Source organism: Podarcis vaucheri (genome assembly GCF_965113315.1).
Source record: "Podarcis vaucheri genome assembly, chromosome: 4".
In the NCBI taxonomy this organism is placed as follows: Eukaryota; Metazoa; Chordata; class Lepidosauria; order Squamata; family Lacertidae; genus Podarcis; species Podarcis vaucheri.
This window is the reverse complement of record NC_138762.1, coordinates 17,502,554-17,509,946: the sequence shown is the minus strand read 5'-3', so window position 1 is coordinate 17,509,946 and position 7,393 is coordinate 17,502,554. Positions and strand designations below refer to the sequence as shown.

Sequence of the window (7,393 nt, the reverse complement as noted above, 5' to 3'; positions counted from 1 at the left end):
CCCGCCGGAGAGGTACCTATTTATCTACTTGCACTTTGAGGTGCTTTCGAACTGCTAGGTGGGCAGGAGCAGGGCCTGAGCAACGGGAGCTCACCCTGTCGCAGGGATTCAAACTGCTGACCTTCTGATCTGCAAGCCCTAGGCTCAGTGGTTTAGACCACAGCGCCACCCATGTCCCATATTTTCCCTAGTAGAGGAAAAAACAGGGATGTGCAAAATCATCCTTGTATATATACACCAGCTGCCTAATACTGTTTATTGGGCGAAGTATTCTATTATTATTATTATTATTATTATTATTATTATTATTATTATTATGCCCTTCATCACAAGATCTCAGGGCAGTTAAAGTAGAAACAATAAGCACCCTCACACAAGCACATTTAAAAGGCTGTTGAATGTTAATCAGCCAAACCGCCAGGTTGAAGAGGAATGTTGGAGGCGTCAGGCAAACCTCTCTGGGGAGGGCATTACACAAAATTAAGTTGGCATAGGTCCTCGCTTATAGATTTTCTGAACTGCAGGCCTCAGTGAGGGCCCGTTCAAGTGGTTTGATGCAAGGATACCAAAAAGATGTCAAAAAAACACCAGAATGGCCAGTTCTAGTGATTTATTAAAGAAAGGTGTACATTTACAATGCAGCGAGCAGAGCTTCACTGCCTTTACAGACGCAGGATGGGTACCGCAGCAGTGAGAGGTCATTGTGACTTGACCACGCCCGAGCAAAAGCGTATACATCCTTTATGCACAATGCAGCATGCGTCAGCTTACCCACAGCCTCCCAGCACACCTAGGCGGGAAACCAACCAAAGCTTCTTCCCTCTCTGGGCCTAGAGCCCAGCATCCCAAGGCCCAGAGATAAGCATAGCCTCAAAACAAGCCAATTAGCATATATCAAAGCAAGTGAAAATATAATTTATGAGCTCATTTTTGCCACAATTGCCAATTAGTTTTTGAGGTCATATTGACTACCAAGATGGCGTTGGCAGGCATTCCAGAACATTCCGCTTTTGGTTTGACACAATAGAACATAGTCACCTGTGTGTGTGTGTTTGTGTGTCTCCCTAAGTGACTGTGATGTCACTAAGTGAAAGCATTTCTATTTAGCCAGACTTTTAACTTGCAATAACAATTGTACGTGGGTTTTATCTGCTTAGCCTAAACCAGGGATTGCCAGTCTGTGACCTTCCAGACACGATGAAGTTTGCCCTTTTATCTGTTTATTTTATTTATTAAATTTATATAATGCCCTTTGTCTAAAGATCACGGGGCAGTCTGCAGCATAAAAATACAAAGTGAGAATATACAATATATACCAAACAAACAAACCAATAACCTTGCCTTTCACAAGCACATTGAAAAGACCATAGATTGTTTAATCAGCCATAGGCTTGGTTATAGAGGAACGTTTTCTCCTGGTGCTTAAAGTTATGTAATGAAGGTACCAGGCGAGCCTCCCTAGGGAAAGCTTTCCACAAGCAGGGAGCCACTGCAGAAAAGGCCCTTCTTTGTGTTGCCATGCTCTGGACCTCTCGTGGAGGAAGCACGTGAAGAAGGGCCTCGGATGATTATTGCAGGGTCCAGGAAGGTTTCTATGGGGAGAGGCAGTAAGCTAGTTTCTACACACTCTCACACTCTTCCATCTAGACAAGCTAGAGATGTTATTAGAGCTCAAGGGCACATCCCAGCCAGGGGGAAAAAACACTCAATGGGGGTGTGAAGCAAGGATTGTGAGTGGCCTTGGGAGAGGTGGTGTGGCTGGAGAAGGGATCTAGCATGAGTTTCTGCCGCAAAAAAGCAAAAACATGTAAGGAAGTGGGAAAACTCAGTATCTGAATCTGTGGTATGTATAGCGAGGCTTGGGCATAATTCTTTATGTTTGGATAAGTGAATTCTTGCATAGTGAACAGGCGGATAGTGGGAGCTGTGTGTAGAGTGGTACTTCAGGTTATATATGCTTCAGGTTACAGACTCCGCTAACCCAGAAATAGTGCTTCAGGTTAAGTACTTTGCTTCAGGATGAAGCGATGCGGCGGCAGCAGGAGGCCCCATTAGCTAAAGTGGTGCTTCAGGTTAAGAACAGTTTCAGGTTAAGTACGGACCTCCGGAACGAATTAAGTACTTAACCTGAGGTACCACTGTATATGGAATTTAGTAGTTGTAAAGTGCAGTTGCAGTTAATGTCACTAATTGATGCTAATGATAACAGTCATATAAGATGTACCAAATCAATCCCAAGGTTTCTGTCTGCTCCTTCCTGCACAGCACCCGCAACAGAACATCACACGTTCCTCTGTGACAAGTCACCAAGGTAGGAACTGATTATTTTATACTTTGCAAGAACTGTGCATGTTGATAGTGTTATGGAAACCAGGGGTGGCTAACATTTTTTGGTTCAAGGGCCATGTCCACCCTTGGCCAACCCTCCAGTGGTCACAGGTCAGGAATGGGCGTGGCCAAAAGGGGCGTGGCCAATTTCACATGGGATGTACATGCACAATTGCAGAGGCACACACAGGCCCTCTCCTCAGCTGAGCTGTGCAGATCTGGCACTCAGGGCCGAGAGGAACCAAATCCATACATGTGCAAACGATAGAAGTTTATGGTACTGGCTGTATTAGTTGGAGACAAAGAGCCGCAGTGGATCTTGCCTGCAGTTCTGACAACAACTCAGAGCTGTCTATACTTAGCTCATCTCAGACATACACCACATTATTCAGCTTGCTTCGAAAAAATAATTTTGTTAAATTATGTAGCTAATAAACAAGAGAAGCCCATTTGCAGAATGATAAACAGAATTCTCTCTTCCTTAAAAAGTGAATAATTCCCCCCCTAGAAAATAATCATTGCACACCAGAAACTCTAAATTTGATTAATAGTGTCTATTATATATTGATGGGGGGAATAATTACATATTAGTCCTGCATTCTGATTACCTGCGGAAGGTTCCACTTGTAATATAATTAAGAGCAGCTCCTCTGGAGTTGTGGGCGGCTGGCTGTGTGTATACACATTCCCCCTGCTGATGGAAAGTCAAGGCATTAATGAAGAAGGCCACGTTTTAATTCCTGCACTTCTAATGCAAGGGAATTATTGTGATTGCTGTACTTATTTATTTTATTAATGTAGCAGTGCCTTGAGTTCCTGGATGGACAGGAAATAGCTTTGGCTTGCAGATCTTGATTGGACATGGAGAGTGGCTTCTTCAGAATCCATTTGCAAGACATAGAAGAATCACTGAGTCACTCCATAAGGAAAAAATCCAAAGTCCACAAGTGGGCAATGCCTTAATTGGGACTAGGTTTGGGGGAGAAATTGTTTGGATAGCACTTTAAGGCAAATAGACCAGATTTGTACTTCCTGAATTAATAGGCGAACCAAAACCCAGCTAGCCTTAAAAATCCACAGTTCTCTGAATTTTGGGATTAAGGGAGCAATCCTGTGTACAGGAAGCTGGCGTAAAGTGTTGTCGTTTAGTCGTTTAGTCGTGTCTGACTCTTCGTGACCCCATGGACCAGAGCACGCCAGGCACTCCTGTCTTCCACTGCCTCCTGCACTTTGGTCAAACTCATGCTGGTCGCTTCGAGAACACTGTCCAACCACCTCGTCCTCTCTTGTCCCCTTCTCCTTGTGCCCTCCATCTTTCCCAACACCAGGGTCTTTTCCAGGGAGTCTTCTCTTCTCATGAGGTGGCCAAAGTATTGGAGCCTCAGCTTCACAATTTGTCCTTCCAGTGAGCGTAAAGTAAGTCGGTGTAAATTAAGCCAATGTAAAGTTACATCGGATCTGCTTCTGCTTTGCCTAAACCTGGCAGAAGGAAAACAAGCCTTTAAAAGAGTCTCTACGCTAAGTTGCCAGGTCATATGACTTAGGTGCCCGTGGGGCTTGCCCGCCTAAAATGGTAGCAGCTTTGAGTTAAGGGGAAGCCTTTCAATGAAGGTTTATACAGGCTGTGTATCCACTTTTTATTCACTCTTTAAAACACACATTTTTAGCCTTTGTGGTTCCATAGCCAGCTTGGAAATGCATTAGCGAAGTGTATAAGAATTGCCTTACTAGGTCAGACCAAGGTCAACATAGTCTAAGCATTCTGTTTCCAATTTAAAATATCATCTAAGGGTCAAACTGAATGAGGCAAAAGAACGTAAGCAGCGGCTTGGTGGATCAAATCCATGGGCCATCTAAATAATAGACTATAGACAAAATACAAACAGGCAAATCTTGGGTCCAGATGGCATTCTACCCAAGAGCTCTCAAAGAACTCAGATGTGATGCTGCTGATCTTGTAACAAAAATATGTAACTTGTCCCTCAGATCAGCCTCTATACCTGAGGACCGGGAAGTAGCAAATATATCACCCATTTTTAAAAAGGGATCTGGAGGATCCTGGAAAGTACAGGCAGCTTAACGTCTGTCCCAGGAAAATTGGTGCGAAGTATTGTTCAATGACAAACCTAGACAGCATCTTAAAAAGCAGAGACATCACCTTGCCATAAAAGGTTTGTATAGTTAAAGCTATGGTTTTCCCAGTAGTGATGTATGGAAGTGAGAGCTGGACCATAAAGAAGGCTGATCGCCGAAGAATTGATGCTTTTGAATTCTGGTGCTGGAGGAGACTCTTGAGAGTCCCATGGACTGCAAGAAGATCAAACCTATCCGTTCTTAAGGAAATCAGCCCTGAGTGCTCACTGGAAGGACAGATCGTGAAGCTGAGGCTCCAATACTTTGTCCACCTCATGAGAAGAGAAGACTCCCTGGAAAAGACCCTGATGTTGGGAAAGATGGAGGGCACAAGGAGAAGGGGACGACAGAGGACGAGAGGGTTGGACAGTGTTCTTGAAGCTACCAGCATGAGTTTGACCAAACTGCGGGAGGCAGTGGAAGATAGGAGTGCCTGGTGTTCTCTGGTCCATGGGGTCATGAAGAGTTGGACACGACTAAACGACTAAACAACAACAACAACATTGTTCAAGATGAAGTAGCCATGCATATAGAAGAACAAGCCCTTATTGAAGCTGAGTCAGCATGGCTTCTGAAAGGGCAAGTCTTGTCTCACAAACCTATTAGCGTTCTTTGAGAGTGACACCAAGTATATAGATAGAGCTTGACAGAGTGCCCTTGAACTTTCTAAAAGCTTTCAACAAACTACCTCATAAAAGACTCCTGAGTAAGCTTAGCAGTCAAGGAATAAGAGGAGAGGTCCTCTTGTGGATCAGGAACTGGATAAGTTGCAGAAAACAAAAAGTAGGAATAAACGGGCAGTTATCTGAATGGAGAGATACCATAGAGTTGGAAGGATCATTGAGTTCAACCCTCTGCAACGCAAGAATATGCTGCTGTCCCTTACGGGGATCAGACCTACCACCTTCGCCTTATCAGCACCATGCTCTGACCAACTGAACTATCCATTTAATGTAGAAAGTGAAGTCCCCGTAGATCAATACTGGGACCTTTTTAACTTGTTCATAAACTGGTTAGGGACATGGGTGGTGCTGTGGTCTAAACCACAGAGCCTAAGGCTTGCTGATCAGAAGGTCAGCGGTTCGAATCCCCACGACGGGGTGAGCTCCTGTTGCTTGGTCCCAGCTCCTGCCCACCTAGCAGTTCGAATGCACAACAAAGTGCAAATAAATAAATAGGTACCACTCCGGTGAGAAGGTAAACGGTGTTTCCGTGCACTGCTCTGGTTTGCTAGAAGCGGCTTAGTCATGCTGGCCACATGACCCAGAAGCTGTCTGCGGACAAACGCTGGCTCCTTGGCCAGTAAAGTGAGATGAGTGTCGCAACCCCAAAGTCGTTTGCGACTGGACCTAACAGTCAGGGGTACCTTTACCTTTAAACTGGTTAGGAGTGAACAGTGAAGTGGCCAGGTTTGCTGGTGATACTAAATGGTTCAGGGTTGTTAAAACAAAAAGAGATTGTGAAGCGCTCCCAAAGGACCTCTGCAAAGCGAGTTGATAGATGGTCAAATGACAAATGCGATTCAGCATCAACAAGTGCACCGTGATGCATGCCAGGACCAAAAGACCTTAATTTCACATATATGCTCATGGAGTCTGACACAGCGGCGACTGGCCAGGAATGAGATCTTGGTGGTCTGCATCACAGCAGTTAAAACGGTAGCTGCTGGTTGCCAAGTCAGGCAGAGTTGTCTAATTAATTTTGCCTCAATTTCCAGAAAGGAAATGATATTGCAGAAGGAGACAGCTACAGGGCAGGATCCAGTAATGAGGGTCAAGATGCAACGAGCCCCTTGAGGAGTAAAAGCCCTTCTACAGGCATACAAGGACCAGAGTAACAGCAGCAACAGCAGCTCAAAATACCCAGGTTAAAAAGCTGGTTTTTAAGAGGAACACGTCTGCTACTGCACTACACTCCGGCGCTGTCAAGTGCGTGAGTGTGTGGGATTTGAGGAGCTGACATGTGGACAGTGGCAAGTGACAAACTTCATCCAGGGGAAAGGAGATCAAGACAGGACGTGTTATAAATACAGTGGTACCTTGGTTTCAGCGTTTTTCAGACTCAAAAAACTTGGAAGTGTGTGTTCCGGTTTTACTCATGGTCGGCGATAAACTTCATTTCATTTGTCTTTGCTTGCAATTATTGTATGCATTTTGTTTCTTATAATATTGATCGTAACGATAAGGGTTTGTAACCAATGTGAGTCCTGCTCGGAGTAGACCCATTGAAATGACTAGGCATTAACTAACTTGTGTCCATTAATTTTAGTCTACTCTTGAGCAGAACTTGCATGCATTCAACTCATTGTTAGTTATACAAATCTACGTTTGATTATTAATTTATCTTTTTTTTTAAAAAAGCAGATGGTTATTAAGATTCTTGGAGTGAATAAGAACATGGAAGAGCAGAGAGAGAGTGAAGACAGGAAGTAAACCGGTGCAAGAATCTCTGTATTTTCCTTTAGCAAAGCTGCATGCCAAAGGTTATGACAGCTTCTCGGTGTAGAGATTTTATGGGAAGTCTATTGGAGGATACCTGTTTCTCCCATTTCAAAGACCAGAGTGGATGAAGAATAATTTCGAGGGACTGTATGGGAGGAAAGGCTTTAATCCATTACTAATTAAGGCAAAAGAGAAAATAAGGGTAGCTACCATGAAAGAGGGCCAGCTGCGATGTACCACATAGTATGTAAGGAATCCAACCAGAATTTTGACTTCTTTTTATTTGAGATCTGGCCAAGCACTGAGAGAACAGATTGGAATGCCAAATGATGGGAATATGAGTTCTAATTGTTTGTGCAAATGTCACTTTTCAAGATTCCTGTTTTTTAAAGAAGATGCGCAGGTAATTGGCAAGCCCATGTGCAGTGCTATGCTTCATTGACAGGTAAGATGTGATTGCTTTCAGCAGCATTTATTTGCCTCCTCCTCTC

At 44.0% G+C, this 7,393-nt stretch overlaps 1 long non-coding RNA gene across 1 annotated transcript; it reads left to right on the top strand.

Moving 5' to 3' along the window:
• The first annotated feature begins 1,007 nt into the window (after positions 1–1,007).
• On the top strand, positions 1,008–6,758 carry LOC309530650. Its single transcript, XR_014218812.1, has 3 exons — positions 1,008–1,295; positions 2,266–2,311; positions 6,179–6,758. It is a non-coding gene; the product is annotated as an uncharacterized lncRNA (long non-coding RNA).
• The last annotated feature ends 635 nt before the right edge of the window (positions 6,759–7,393 follow it).